The 13987-nt window shown below is 43.8% G+C and overlaps 5 non-coding genes across 5 annotated transcripts; all 5 read left to right on the forward strand.

The window, feature by feature from the left end:
* The first annotated feature begins 1055 nt into the window (after positions 1-1055).
* On the forward strand, positions 1056-1133 carry Mir322 (microRNA mir-322). The gene has a single exon (NR_105207.1). It is a non-coding gene; the product is annotated as a microRNA mir-322 (primary transcript).
* A 236-nt stretch (positions 1134-1369) lies between these two features.
* Mir503 (microRNA mir-503) lies at positions 1370-1449 on the forward strand. Its single transcript, NR_105249.1, has one exon. It is a non-coding gene; the product is annotated as a microRNA mir-503 (primary transcript).
* A 4537-nt stretch (positions 1450-5986) lies between these two features.
* On the forward strand, positions 5987-6065 carry Mir542 (microRNA mir-542). The gene is given in 1 exon segment (NR_105253.1): positions 5987-6065. It is a non-coding gene; the product is annotated as a microRNA mir-542 (primary transcript).
* Positions 6066-7298: 1233 nt separating this feature from the next.
* Mir450a (microRNA mir-450a) lies at positions 7299-7373 on the forward strand. The gene has a single exon (NR_105240.1). It is a non-coding gene; the product is annotated as a microRNA mir-450a (primary transcript).
* Positions 7374-7461: 88 nt separating this feature from the next.
* Mir450b (microRNA mir-450b) lies at positions 7462-7537 on the forward strand. Its single transcript, NR_105241.1, has one exon. It is a non-coding gene; the product is annotated as a microRNA mir-450b (primary transcript).
* The last annotated feature ends 6450 nt before the right edge of the window (positions 7538-13987 follow it).

Below are 13987 nucleotides of genomic sequence, written 5' to 3' on the forward strand. Positions count from 1 at the left end.
GTAGGACCCAGCATTCATTGTAGTAGTTTTGAAAATCTGACATAATTTTAAATGAAAATAAGGAAATTTGGCGACATTAAATCTTTGTTTATGTATACAGAATGTACTTTTACTTTCAAAGGCACTATAGTTTTATTGTTTTAATTATTAGGTTTGTGGTTAAGTAGTGAAGGATTTTTTTGGTTTGTGCTTTCTTGAATGTTTTGTTTAAGCAAAAGGAAATGAATGAATGTAATTTATTGCTCCGGTGTCCATTTTGAAAATCAAGAGGGGGGGGGCCTGAACAGTGCCGGCCATTTCAAGAAATGAGTTTCTGTGGAGTTGCTTGAGAAGGAGCCATTTTAACATCAAGTACTTAAAGTTGTTGATTTGTGATTTGATAAGTGACATTGATAAATGTCAATTATTTATAAAGTAGTTTGAGTAACCAGCAATGTATGAAGACATCTAGGGGTTTCAATCTAGAACATTCTCATGCTTTGTCCTTATAACTAATGGCAGACAAGGTGTTTACTGTTAGAATGGAGGAAACTACTAGCCATAAGTTAAAAGCAACTGGTCACCCAGAGGGTTTTTTTAAATCAAAAGTTCCTTACATTGATTCCAATAAATGACCCCAAACTGGGGACAATAAATGACACTTATACAATGCAGCAGGAAGTTTCACCGAGACTTTGGAGCTGGCAAGAGTGATCCAGATGTTACCAAATTGTCTCAATTTAATTAATCTCACTTTTCATCTACTTTCTGAGGTAAGAGTCTCCCTACCCCATTATCTGCCATAGCCCTGCTTTCCACCAATACACTTTCCCAATGTTCATGGTGAGGAGGTGTGAAAGCCACACCCTGCACCTCACCAGCAGATCCTGGAAATCTGACAAAGTCGTAAGAAGAACTGGCTTATAAAAAGTCCATCATCTTCCAGTCATAAGTCCTAAGAAGCATACATTGTACTTAATTTTCACCAGGGGGCAGGGCAAGGAGAGGCTCCCTTCAACTCACGGAGACTTTCTTCATTCGCAGGTACCCTGAGCGACCCCCACCTTTGCTTACTCCGAAGGGATGCAGCAGCAATTCATGTTTTGGAGTATTGTAAAGGTTCAAAACATGAAGCGCTGCAACACCCCTTCGCGGGGAACTTAGAAGGTGGGGGCCTGCAGAACAGACCCGTGTGGGTTCTCCTAAAAAAGCCCCAAAGCAGGTAGGTGGGCGGGCAGGGGCTTGTCTGTCTCTTCATTCAGGACAGGGCCTTAGTCTAGTAAGGGCCACTCTACACTGTTCAAGGGCCTGGGAGGGGGTGACTGCTAAGCAAGATGGCCATGCACTTGGAGGAGGGACAAGGTAGCCTGCGCTCAGCCCACCACACTCAGTCGTGCCCTAGCAGCGTCCAAAACAGTACTGCAGTATTTGGTAAGCTGGAGTATTGTTTCCGCTGCTCGGGTAAGTCTGGGACTAACACATGGGCACACCCACCAGGTAAGTTTCAGTCCATCGCCTGCAGCGTAGGCCCCAAGGGGAGCAAGACTCCAGAACAGCTCCAGACTAGAGCTTTTGTGTTTGTCTTCCGTGAAACATTTGCCCATCTGTGAATATGTGACTGGGTGTGACAGAAACTTTGTTGTTAGCACCTCATTCCCTGCCCAGGTAAAACTGAACCGACTGGAAAGAAAGCACTTCCCGATCACCTAGTAGAATACCACCCGCAGGACAGCAATGAATAAAGTTTGTCTTCAGTCCTCAACAACAAGATGGGAGGGGGTTCCCGCAAAGGAATATGAAGGGGTCCGAAAGTGGTCAGAAGGGTGACTTGAAGCAATCCCCATTTCTCTCTGCAGTTCCTACTGAAGGAGCTTAGGTACTGTATAAAAAAGGACTTTAGGGGTCAGGAAAGATTAAGGGTCCCACAGCTGTGCTAGTGGGGGTGTCCCTGGATCTCAGGCATCCAAAAGAAGCACCTAGCCTTGGTGGTGGTGAACCCCAGATGACACAGTGAGGAGCCCTAACAGAGTGACGTGCTACATTTCTAGACCCTCTTAGTCCTCATTTCCCAAAGTCATCACACAAGTCTACCCTAGCAGCAGGGACTCAAGGGACACCCTTGTCACTGCCTGGAAGCTTAGTATTGACAGGCTGTAAGAAAATGGCAAGCAGCACCACAGCTACGTGCTGTGACTAATGACCAGGGCACCTCTATAGTCCTCTCGTGCTACCTCCAGTTCCTAGAGGAGCCCTTTGAGCCTGCAGTGAGAAAAAGAGGTCCAAGAGTCACCTGGGAACTGGAGAAGAGTGTTAATTAAATGAGCAAGGCCTTACTTTTCCTGTGAAAATCACTTTATATTGTCTGGAGCATGGGAATGTAAAGGAGTATTGGAAAATGGGGTGGGGCGAAATCTCTTTGCTTTGTCATCTTTAAAAAAATAAAATACACATACACACACCCTTCTGGTCTGTATGAGCTACCTTGTAGTGATCTTCCCCAGGGACTGGGCCCCGGCCCCCATAAAATTTACAGTTAGAGGAGGCCTTGTGCGCCTGGGAGTCTAGCTCTAGCCAACAAATGCCTTTCTCCCAGACTCCCTTGCGCTTGAGCAATGTGTGGGAGGTGGTTTAGGTTCCTTTGGGCCCCCAAGGACCCCCGGGATCCCAGGAGCACCAAGAGCCCTCTGGACTTCGGCCAAGCCTTGTCTCCATCTCCCCCTTCCACTTTTTGAAGCCACGCCCCCAGCTTCTGCCCCACCCCGCGCCCCGTGGCAGGGCCCCTCTGTCCCGGAATCCCCAGGGCAAATGGCTAACAGGTTCAGGCATCCGCGTTCCTATGCAATGGATTGGAGGAGGGGCAGTTTGAGACTCCTTACTCTCCCTCACCAGCTTCCCTTCTCCCTTTCCGCTGTTCAACAGGCTTTTCCCTCAAACCAGAGGAAGAGCCCCGGGGTGCATTGAAGGCGCCCACCCATCCAGAAGGATCCAACCCGCGCCATCCGGCTTCTTCCAGTGGGTGCCTGCAGGACTCAGGTGAGATTCAGGCGGGTTGAGGCAGAGAGCAGGGGAGCAAATGATCCGGATTTAGGGCCATTGCCTTCCAGAATCCAAGATGTCCTTTGCCCAAGGTGCCCAAGGGCGCCAAAATTGAGCTCATCTACACAGCGCCTGACTGCGTGGTGCCCTTTTCTTATTAGAAATGCTCTTCGCACCTTTATTTGCTCAATTATGGTGTGGCTAGTTTTTCCTCCAAGGGCAAAAATGTGAATAAAGCAATATTTTCGCCAAACACTTCTATGTCAATTAAGAAGATGGCAATTCGTTCCAGACTATAAATTCTCTTTAACAACTCCCTAAGGTATTCTTTTAAATTGTTTTTTCAAACATTGCTAAATGTGCACCATAATGTGTGGGAGACTTGTATAAAGTGATTCAATTTAGAGTCGGCTGATTAATTGACCCTCCATTACCACATTCAAAGAGGCACCTCTCCATTGGTTTCTCATCTTTTGCCCCAACACATGTTATTTGTTAGTGAGGAAGCTGTGTGCACGTGGCATTGTATAAAGTTTATTAGACAGACATGGCTCTTAAAACTTTGAAAAGCTTAGCCTGGCTCTAAATATAAACTTCGAGAATCCAAATTTCTATAAGTTCTAGGACATGGCATTCAGGTTATTATGATACACTAGAACTGAGCATAATTTTGTAACAATTTTAATAACAGGAATCATTCTGAAGGCATCTTCAGTTAGCAGTACTGGTTTGGTTTTGTTTTCTTTTTTTCCAAAAAGTGACCACTACTACATCAACAATCTTGGGGAGATGAACACAGAAGACTCCTTTCAAGAAAGTACGATCATCTTCCAAACACTGAAATGTATATGCATTTTACCACACTAGATATTGACAGCCTCACAGCTGGGGGTTAAGATATAATCAATCACTAGTGTAATATTATATGTCTTTTAAAATTCTTACTGGAAAGTGTTTTACGATCTGTAAGTCAGAGAATCCGGTCCCACCATTTCATTCTTACTGCTGTTCCCCCAATCCAGGCACCTTTGTTCCAGTTGGCATGTTAACTTGCTTTTCCCACCAAATGAGTCAGTCATGAGAGGAGCATCAATTGACTTGAACAGATGTGTGTCAATGTTACTTGGAAAAACTAGATGCCAATCACCAGGGCCACAGAAAAAGGTAGTGGTTGTAACTCTAAAGCATTTACTCGTACACACAGACAAGGACAAAAGTAGAATCCTAAACAGGGAAACATTTGGATGTACTCCAGTGCTGGGAGACTAAATAATTGTATGTTGCTTTTGATTTCCATTAACATGGGCAACTATCCAATTAAACAAACACCCAATAAGGACTCTGCAGTACACATTATTTTGCTGAGTAAACTAAAACACCATAACCTGTCAATCCATCGAGGAGAGGAGATGGGAATAGCAAGGGACTGGGTTTGTTCCTTGAATCCTGGGGAAAACATGATTCTACAAGACAGAAGTTAATTGACAGGCAGCTTTCCTGAGAGACTGTGTAGGATGAAAAATACAAATAAGATTCAAAAAGTATGTTTGAGGAAGAACAATGCATGCGTATGATAAGAGATTGGAGGACTCGAACTAGGGGCTATACCAAGTTGACATTAATTTCTAGAGATCTGTTTTCCCATTGGCCAGAAGCATGTCTCAAGATCCCAGAAGTTTATATGTTCATCTTTATTTAGAGTTTATTGCATAACTCTTAAACGAAACCCAGTACGTATACACCAATCATGCCAAATATGTATCTCCCTGGCCCAGTCAGTACAGCTTGCCTATGACCATCCATTAGTATCTGTTCACCAAGCTAGGACACCCTGGCTCTATCCTAATATTTCACCCATCTGCTTCCCTTCCTGGCTTTACAATTGATCTCAGGTTCAAAAGGGCTAGAGCCTTAAGCTGCGTCATTAGGGAGGAGCCTCTATAGACTTCCACTCCTGTGCTCCCTCAGTCTTGGAGCACTCCCCTTAAGCGCTTGAGCTCTGTCATCTGAGCAACTGGTGGGAACTGAAGAGGGGGCTGGGAATACTGCTTGCTTTGCAGCCTGAATTTCCTGAGGCAGTGCCCTTGCTGGGCTTTTGCCACCCCTCCCCCACCTCCACTCTGCTGAGGGAAAGCCAGCTTTTTGTCCCCTAGAAACAAAATCTTTGCAAGCCTCATCTCAGCCCTTGCTGTTATTTCCTTTGTTCACCTATTTTCCCAACTGCTCTCGTAGATTTGTTGTTTGCAATAACTTTGTGATAAATAAGGCAGAAAAGGTTTCCAGAAACCCGAGGATTCGGAGGTTGAAGGATGTATGGGAGACTTCCTGCTGTGCCTACACCTTAGTGACTACACCAGAAAATGGAGCCAACTAGTATGTTTGGTTAGAAAAGGTCTAGGGAAAACTGCCTAGTTCTAAAATGAGTGAGAGCCTAACTGCTAATAGAGCCCCAAGATTGCCCTGAGAATGAAGTAATGACTATAAGCTACCTACCCATGCACAATTCAGTGTGTGCAGCCTCAACAGTTTTCAAGCGAATTCGCTTGAAATCTTTTCTCCTTTCTATGCATTCAACTAAACTAAGGGAGTCAACCATAGGGAATTAATTTAGCGGAGTCCTCAATAGAACCTTTTTAGCCATTACAAATAAACATTATAAAAACTGCACAGAAACTTAGAAAAATGCTTAAGATAACAGGTTTTTAAATATCAAGGCCACAGAATTACACAGGTTGTACTGGCTGAAAGTAGAAGCAGAAACTGGAGGGACATTGCAAAACAAGAAGACTCATTTACCACTAGAATTACACCCAAAGTTTTGTTTTGGTTTTCTTTCTTTAGTTTTGTTGTTGTTTTGCTTTGTTGTGTTTTGGTTTTTGTTGTTGTTGTTGTTGAATTGTGAAATGTAACTCTCTGAAAAGTCTTTAAGGGTCCTGGGAAATACAGAAACTTCAGGTTCTGCATGCAAGGATCTCAGGCGTCTCGGGGATCATCATGTCACGAGATACACTGTGCCCTTGTGACAGATTGATAACTGAAAGGTCTGGGAACCACTCATCTTCCTAAGACCAGGTGGGGTGAGTATTACAAGAGATGACAAGTGGGCCTGATCAAAGAGGAAAGGGGTTGCCATGGAGTGGGAGAGGGTAGGAGTTGTATTTGCATACAACTTTAATGAAAGTTTTATTAATTTGCATTTCTATTCAGTCCACTGAAGCCTAGACAGGGTATATGATTTTACACACACACACACACACACACACACACACACACACACACACACACACACATCATGATACACACATGTATAGCATGATATATATGTTAAAATATTAAAACAAGTTTTTTTTGTTCAAACCAACAAGAAAAACACTAGCTGCACGCATTAGAAACACAAGACCAACTGTAATATGTTGAGTCATACAAGTGGCTATAAAGAAATATACAAGCCACGGAACCAGAAAGTCAAATTTTTAAAGAATGCTCTCTTATTATGTTTATTGCTATTTATTTATTTACTTGCTTATTTTTGAGACAAGGTCTTAAGTAGTCCAGATTGGGGTGGAGCTAAAGCTCACATTGAATTCCTCATTCTCCTGATTCCACTTCCCAAGTTTTGGGATTATAGGTGACTATATATTTTTATTTTTGAGACAAGCTCTAACTAATTTGCTCACAAACACTTTAAAGTTACTCTGTAGGCCAGGCAGAATTTGAATCTGTCGTTCATTTGCCTCAGCGTCCTACATCACTGTGATTACAGGCCTTCCTTTCACTCAGGAATTTTGAGGATAAAATTAGGACTATCCTGAATGATTGACTAACAGTAAAGGGTTGCAAAAACAAAACAGGCTTTTCTAAGACAATGGAATAACATGCTTTAATTGAAATTGATATTTCTGAAAATAATTTTGTGACACAAGGATATGTCACAAACACTGATAAAATGTTAAGTGATAAACATGCAAAATATTTTTCTTCTCTGTATTCTCATTTTTACATGCATAGGATCAATAAGGCTAAGAGGAAAGACATCAAGATATTATAGTTATCTCTGAGCTGTGCTTTAATGTTATTGAGCAAAGATGCTGGGGATTGGGGGTGTGGTTGAATGATAGAGAAAGGAGAGAGGGAAACCAAGATGCTGAACTGTTTTTGCGATGTGTTCCTAATATGTATTATTAGTATATTGGGGACATTTTGCATTCATGGTTCTGCATCAATCATATGGGCTGAAGACAGTTACCTCCAAGCTGTGGTACCACCAGTGACAAAAGAAAGATGCTGAACTGTTTTTGCGATGTGTTCCTAATATGTACTACAATTATATTGGGAACATTTTGCATAAATAGTTTTGTATCGATATATAAGCAAAAGTCTGGAAGAAAGAAGTGGCACATCTAACCATAATTAATTATGGTTTTGCTTTTATAGCAGGAATAAGATGCAGAATTATTTTTGCAGTATGTTCCTGAATACATAATATAAGCGTATTGGGAACATTTTGCATATGTAATTTTGTATCAATATATGGGGGAAGGAAACATGACAAACTTTAGGAAGAAACATGACAAAACTTCAACAGCACTTATGTCTCTGCTATTGCAGGTGATGTTTGTTTTTCTCTATATTTTTATTGTTTTTCCAAATATTATATAAACAGAGTGTTTTTCTTTTATGGCCATAATAAAACTTATTTTATTTTATCTTAGTATACAAGAGTCTACATTGTTTTCTTTGGGGGGAGTAGTTGAAACAGGGTCTCTCCCATTGCAACCCTGGCTGCCCTGGAACTCACTACATAGACCAGGCTGGACTCCAGAGATCCGCCTGCCTCCACCTTTGAAAGTCCTGGGATTAAAGGCTTGTGCCACTACACTTGGCTTTACATTGACTTTTCTTTTTCTTTTTCTTTTTTTTTTTTAGCGTGAACCCCTGACCTGGGGAGGGGGGATTTCTATGTGGGCAGCAGTGGGCCTAGAACACAATTTTCAACCTGTGTAGGGGAAACCTACAGGACCTCCATAGGATCTGAACTGCAGATATGTTTTCATTTTCTCTGGGCAGAGGTGAAACATAGCCTGCTTTAGCAAATACAGAGGCTAGGAACTAGCTCCTCACTAAAGCTGTTGACCTGCATTCAGTCCTCAGAGCTGCTGTTCTGTTGTCGCTGTTTAGAGGGGCTCCAGAGATGACTCAGCAGTTAAGAGTGCTTGCTGCCCTTGCTGCGGATGCCTGTCAGGGTCCCAACACTCACATAGCAGCTCACAACCACCTGTAACTCCAGCTCCAGGGGACCTGAAGCCCTTTTTTCTATCTTCAAGAGTGTGTGGCGTGCATATGAGCAAAGGACTCAAATAGATTTATATATATATATATATATATATATATATATATATATATAGTATTTGAGTTTTGGGGAGGTGGGCACAGGTAGGTCCTTGAGACTCTAGCTGAATTAGTGAGCCCTATGTCCCAATGAGAGTCCTTGTCTCAAAAAACAAGGTGGAGAGCCCCTGATGAATGTCCCCTGGCCTCCATGCACTCACACAGATGTACATGTCTACCTCTACATTCACACACATGCACACACTGAATGCAAAAAAACAAAAACAAAAACAACCAAACAACCATGATGGCTGGGTGTGCTAGCTCAAGCCTATAATCGCAGCACTCAGGATGCTGAGGGCAATTGGTTGGAAAGTTTGAGCTGAACCTGGATTGCAGAGTGAGACCCTGTCTCAAAATACTGCATACACACCGGGTAACACTAGTGACTGCTAAGCAGAGTGCTAGCTCCTCTCTAATCAAGCACTCTAAGTGTAGAAAGAGTTGAAAGTTGCGAATTTGCCTCCAGAAACAACAATTCAGGAAGGTGGCACTTGGATGATTGCCCATGGCCTCAGGACACACTGGCTAGTTTGGGAAATGCCTGAGCAGGGGAAAACCCTTCCAGAAAACCCACTTTAATGGGCATACAGATGCCAGCAGCTGGCTGCATTTCTCTCCATACTACCCACATCTATGTGAACTCTGGATATAGACTGCATGGCATCTTCCAGTTCAACCTTCCCTCTTCTTTCCTACTAAGAGACATGGGGCCATCTGGTAACTTGACAGCCCAGTTTTCTGACAAAATTCTGTCAAGGTATTTTTGATTTCTTGGGATTTTGTTGTTGTTTTACATTTTATTTGTGTTTGTGGGTGTGTGTGTTGGAAAGTGTATGTGTGCTATGGCCCATTTGTGGAAATGAGAGGCCAGCATGTGGGAGTCAGTTCTCTCCTTCCACCAGATGGATCCCTGGGATTGAACTCAGGTCCTCAGGCTTGATGGCAAGTTCTGCTACCAGATGAGCCATCTTGCTGCTCACTCCCAAAGGTTTTATTAATGTTTCTCAAATGGGATACATTGGAAGAGGACCTAGAATCCCTCTCTGAGAGCCATTTATAAGCACTCTCCTCCAAGAGGGAAAGTACTCTAGCAAAGTCCATATAGTCTTTAAAGCATAGCTGCTGCTCTGGTGGTGGTCTGCAACACCACAAAAGAAGTCACAAAAGAACTGGGAACTCATTCATTCTAGTGCCTTACACCCTGCCCATCTGCTTTACAGCAACCACACAGCCAGACATATCCTTACAATGGGTTTTTCATAACTAATTGACTCTGCCACATTTTGTTAGAGCATTTTTACTGGTCCCCTCACTCTGTACCTGGAAGGGAGGATTGGAGGGAAGCAAGAGTTAAGGTGAAGCTGAACCAGAGACCTTGAATGCTCAAATCCATTCCTCCCTATGGTCTGAAGCAGAAACCAACAGGACCTTGTTACCTTCTTCCATGACAGGCCCAATCTTCCAGAGCACTTCCATGCTACCCTGATCAAGGTGACCCCTTTCCCCCCAGGCCTCACTCTGCTGGGAAAGAATTATGGAAAGGGGACAAAGCCAGGGTGGGACCCCTCCTGAGATAGGAAGACTCACTTCTAGGCCTGAGGAATAGAGGACTCCACCAATTTAAGCACGGAGCCTCAAGCCCTCTCATTCAGCAGGGGAAAAAAAGACCAAAGAGCAGACTAGCATTTCTGAATCACAGAATAGCCTAGAATATGGCAGATGCAGACAGCATGCCTCCTAGTTGAGAGGATGCCAGCGGCTCTGGGGTGGGGATGGTGCAGAGGGGAGGGCTTCCCTTTCTAACAAACCAGTCCTCCCTCATCGCACAGGAGAGGAAACAGTTGCAGAGAGAGGAAATAACTCCCAACCAGGCCGTGCAAAGAATTGGTGGCGAACTTGAGCCTTGGTCTTCAGGCCTCTTTCTACTGTTACACACTGAGCCTAAAGGACAGAGGGAGTGCCTTTAGAACAAACAGGGAAGCACAAGGGACTCGAGGAACACCTCCAAAGGTGGATGGGGCTGAAAGGTGCAGAGAGAATGAGGGAATGAATTTCAAGCAGGGGAAAATGACAGGGGCACAGACACAGGCAGGAACAGATGGCTTCTGTCACAGGAACAGTCCAAAGCGTCTGGAGGAACCTGTCAAGGACAAATCTAGCTTCCAAATACAAGCTGGGCTATACCCTGAGGGTAGAGTTGTGTCTTGGAGTGGGACATGCAAAATACTCCCAGAAAATATATGACATGAATTCCCGGAGTCCAGACAAGGTTCAATAGTGAGAAATTCACAGCAGTTTCTCTATTCAGAGGAGGACAAATGAAATAAAAACAAGCTAGGATCTCAACCATTTCCAAGTTTTGTATTTGTCTTGGGCTCCTCCGGGCTGTCCAGGGACTCCCAGGCCAGCCTCATCCTGAGAGGAGAATTCATGCACCTGACTCCAGACATTTGGCTTGCCATCTGTTACTGCTGCCAAGACTCTAGCCTCTGGGTCTTCTAATGGTTCAGGGGCTCTTTGCTTCCATGAGCTGCCCCTCCCCCACCATAATCATGAAACTCTAGAAGAGCTGTCAATTATAGTAAACCGTCAAGCCCCCCAAAGGACTCTTCCTCTTGAAATAGAAAATCTTATCAACTTTTCCTTTCTCTATTGATTGGCCTAGAACTAGCTCATGTGACCCTAGTCTAGTCAATCAGAGTACTTGCTAGGGATTTGTGGTGGAGGGGTTGCTGTTTAGGTTTTATTTATTTATTTACTTTTATTGTATGTACATTGGTGTTTTGCCTGTATGCATGTCTGTGTGAGGGTGCCGGATCCCCTGGAAGAGGAGTTATAGACAATTGTGAGCTGTCATGTGGGTGCTGGGAATTGAGTTCAGGTCCTCTGGAAGAGTCCCTAGTGCTCTCAACCCCTAAGCCATCTCTCCATCCCATTTGGGGGTTTTTTGAAACAGGGTTTCACAATGTAGTTCTGGTTGGTCTTGAACTTGTTCTATAGACCAGGCTGGCCTCAAACTCACAGAGGTCCTCCTGCCTTTGCCTTCCGAGTGCTGGGATTAAAGGCCGGAATCTGGATTTGAATCTGTTGGTTAAGTACTGGACCAGCGAGTCTCTCTTTCTTTGACAGGTTTTAAACAGAATTGAATGTAGCCCAGTCCTTGCTCACATCTCTGTGGATTCTTGCCCCAGTTTCCTCTTCTGTAGAATGAAGATTGGACAAAGTGTTCTAGCTCACTCACCACTAATGGACACCCAGAAAGAGAAATGACATGGAGGACAGGGGAAGTGAGAAAGGGTAGAGATTCAGAGGGAGAAAGGGGAGAGAAGAGATAGGAAAGAGAGATTATGTCCTCAGAGTTGTTCTGTGGTCAACTCCACTTATCTCTGTCAGTTACCACACTGTGTATTAGACTTCCTTTTAAAACTACCTTATTTATTCATTCAACAAACATAATCACCATGCCTTCCCATCCAAAGACCAAGAAGGATGGTCTTGTTTAGTTTCTGAGGAAAGAAAGTTCAAGGATGTACAGCTGTAACATAGACCATCAAGTCCTTTCTCAGAGGCAGGCTCCATTCTGGGTCTGGATGTAGAAGGGACATAAAGGAGTTCTTTGAAGACCTGCTTTCCTGCTACATAGGGGCTAGATGGAGTAGGGCTGTCTGTCAAATCATGGAGGATTTTACACACTACCATGAGGACTACTGGAAACAATCTCTGCCATAAGATGGTTCAGAAATGTCCTTAGAAATGTCCAGATTTGAACACATCTCTGTTGGCAAGCAATAAGAATCAAAGGCTGGAGAGTTTTGTTTGGGGGATTTGGAACTTTTTAAAGAACTGTCTTATTTTATGATTGTTTTTATGTATGTTTGTGCACCATGTGCTTGCTTATTTCCTGCTGAGGTGAGAAGGTGGCATTGGACCCTGAGCAAGTGGAGTTACAGATGGTTGTGAGCCACCTCGTAGGAGCTGGGAATTCAACCCAGGTCCTGTACAAAAACAAGTGCTCTTGACTATTGAGCCATCTCTCCAATACCTTGGGTTTGTTTTGTTATTGTTGTTGTTATCAATGTTTTGGTTTGGTTTTGGTTTGGGGTTTTCAAGACAGGGTTTCTTTGTGTAACAGCCCTGGCTGTCCTGGAACTCGATCTATAGACCAGGTTGGCCTTGAACTTACAGAGATCCACCTGCCTCTGCCTCCTGAATGCTGGGATTAAAGGCGTGTGTCACCACCCACCAGTGTTTTCGTTGTTGTTGTTGTTGGTTGGTTGGTTGGTCAACTTGGGTTTTTTGTTTGTTTGTTTTTGTTTCAAATTACACTTTTTATTGCATTTTATTTATTTTGTGTGTGCCTGAGGGAAGGGAGTGCAAGTGTGTGTAGGGGGCGTCACTTGTGGAAGTCAGAGAATAATTCTCGGAAGTCTCCTCCCTCCCTCCACCATATGGGTTCAGGATACTGAACTCAGCTCCTCCGGCTTGGTGGCAGGTGCCTTTCGCCCCCGACCCAAACTGGTTGGAGTTTGGGGTACTTTGATTGATTCAATATTTTGTTGCTGTTTTCAGAATTATTTTTGTTTTTCAGTGTGTACATGTGTATGTCTTTGTGGTGGTGTGCATATGAATACAGGTGTCTGCAGAGGCTACGGGCATCAGCTCCCCCAGGAGCTGCAGTTCCAGGCAGTTGTGAGCACTCTGTGTGGTGCTGGGAATGCACGTCCAGTCCTCTACAACAACAGTTTTGTGCTTAAGCCCTGCGGTATCTCTCCAGCTTCTGGCTTTGGTTTTGGTTTTAAAGACAAGGTATTGATATGTAATTCAGCCTGGTTTTGAACTCTATGTAGCCCATGTTGCCATCCAACTCAACCTCTGCCTCAGCCTCCTCAGTGCTGGGATTACGGGCATATTGTGCCCAATCTTGGTTTTTGTTTTGTGGAGTTTTGTCCTTTTTTGATTTTTTTTTGATTTTTTTTATGAAATGGAGTTTCACTGTGTAAACTAGTCAGCCTTAAACTTGTGACCCCCCCCCCACCACTTTAGCATGCTGAATGCTGGGATTACAGCACTTGCCCCCACACACACACCTGGCCCTGATTGTTTCAGCTTTTATATATAATTCCTTGTGAGGGGAATGGCATAGATGAGTGAAAACCATTCAGTGAAAACCATTCAGTGAATGAAAATAAGTTCCGTCCAGGAAATAGTTTGTACCCAGTCTTCTTGCCCTCTCCTGTCTGCTCATTGTGTCCTTTAGTCCAGTCTTTCCCAGCCTGTTCTACCTTCTTGCCCTTGTCCTCAGTAGTGCAATGACTGACTGGTCACACCGGATGCCTCTACCTTCACCTGTCTGCACATGAAGTCCATATGCCACTAATGATAAAATGCTAGAACCCCAGTCCACTCATTGTCTAGGACTCTGTCAAGTGTTGCCTTCTACTGAGCACTGTTTCCTCCATCTGTGCTGACATGGGGCCTCCTCTCAACTCCTGTCACATGACATGTTCTATTGATGCTAAGAGTATGCAAATGTTTTCAAGTGTGCCCACTATCTTCAGTAGGACTAGTCACAACTGCCCAA

Source organism: Cricetulus griseus, chromosome X, assembly GCF_003668045.3.
Source record: "Cricetulus griseus strain 17A/GY chromosome X, alternate assembly CriGri-PICRH-1.0, whole genome shotgun sequence".
Classification (NCBI taxonomy): domain Eukaryota; kingdom Metazoa; phylum Chordata; class Mammalia; order Rodentia; family Cricetidae; genus Cricetulus; species Cricetulus griseus.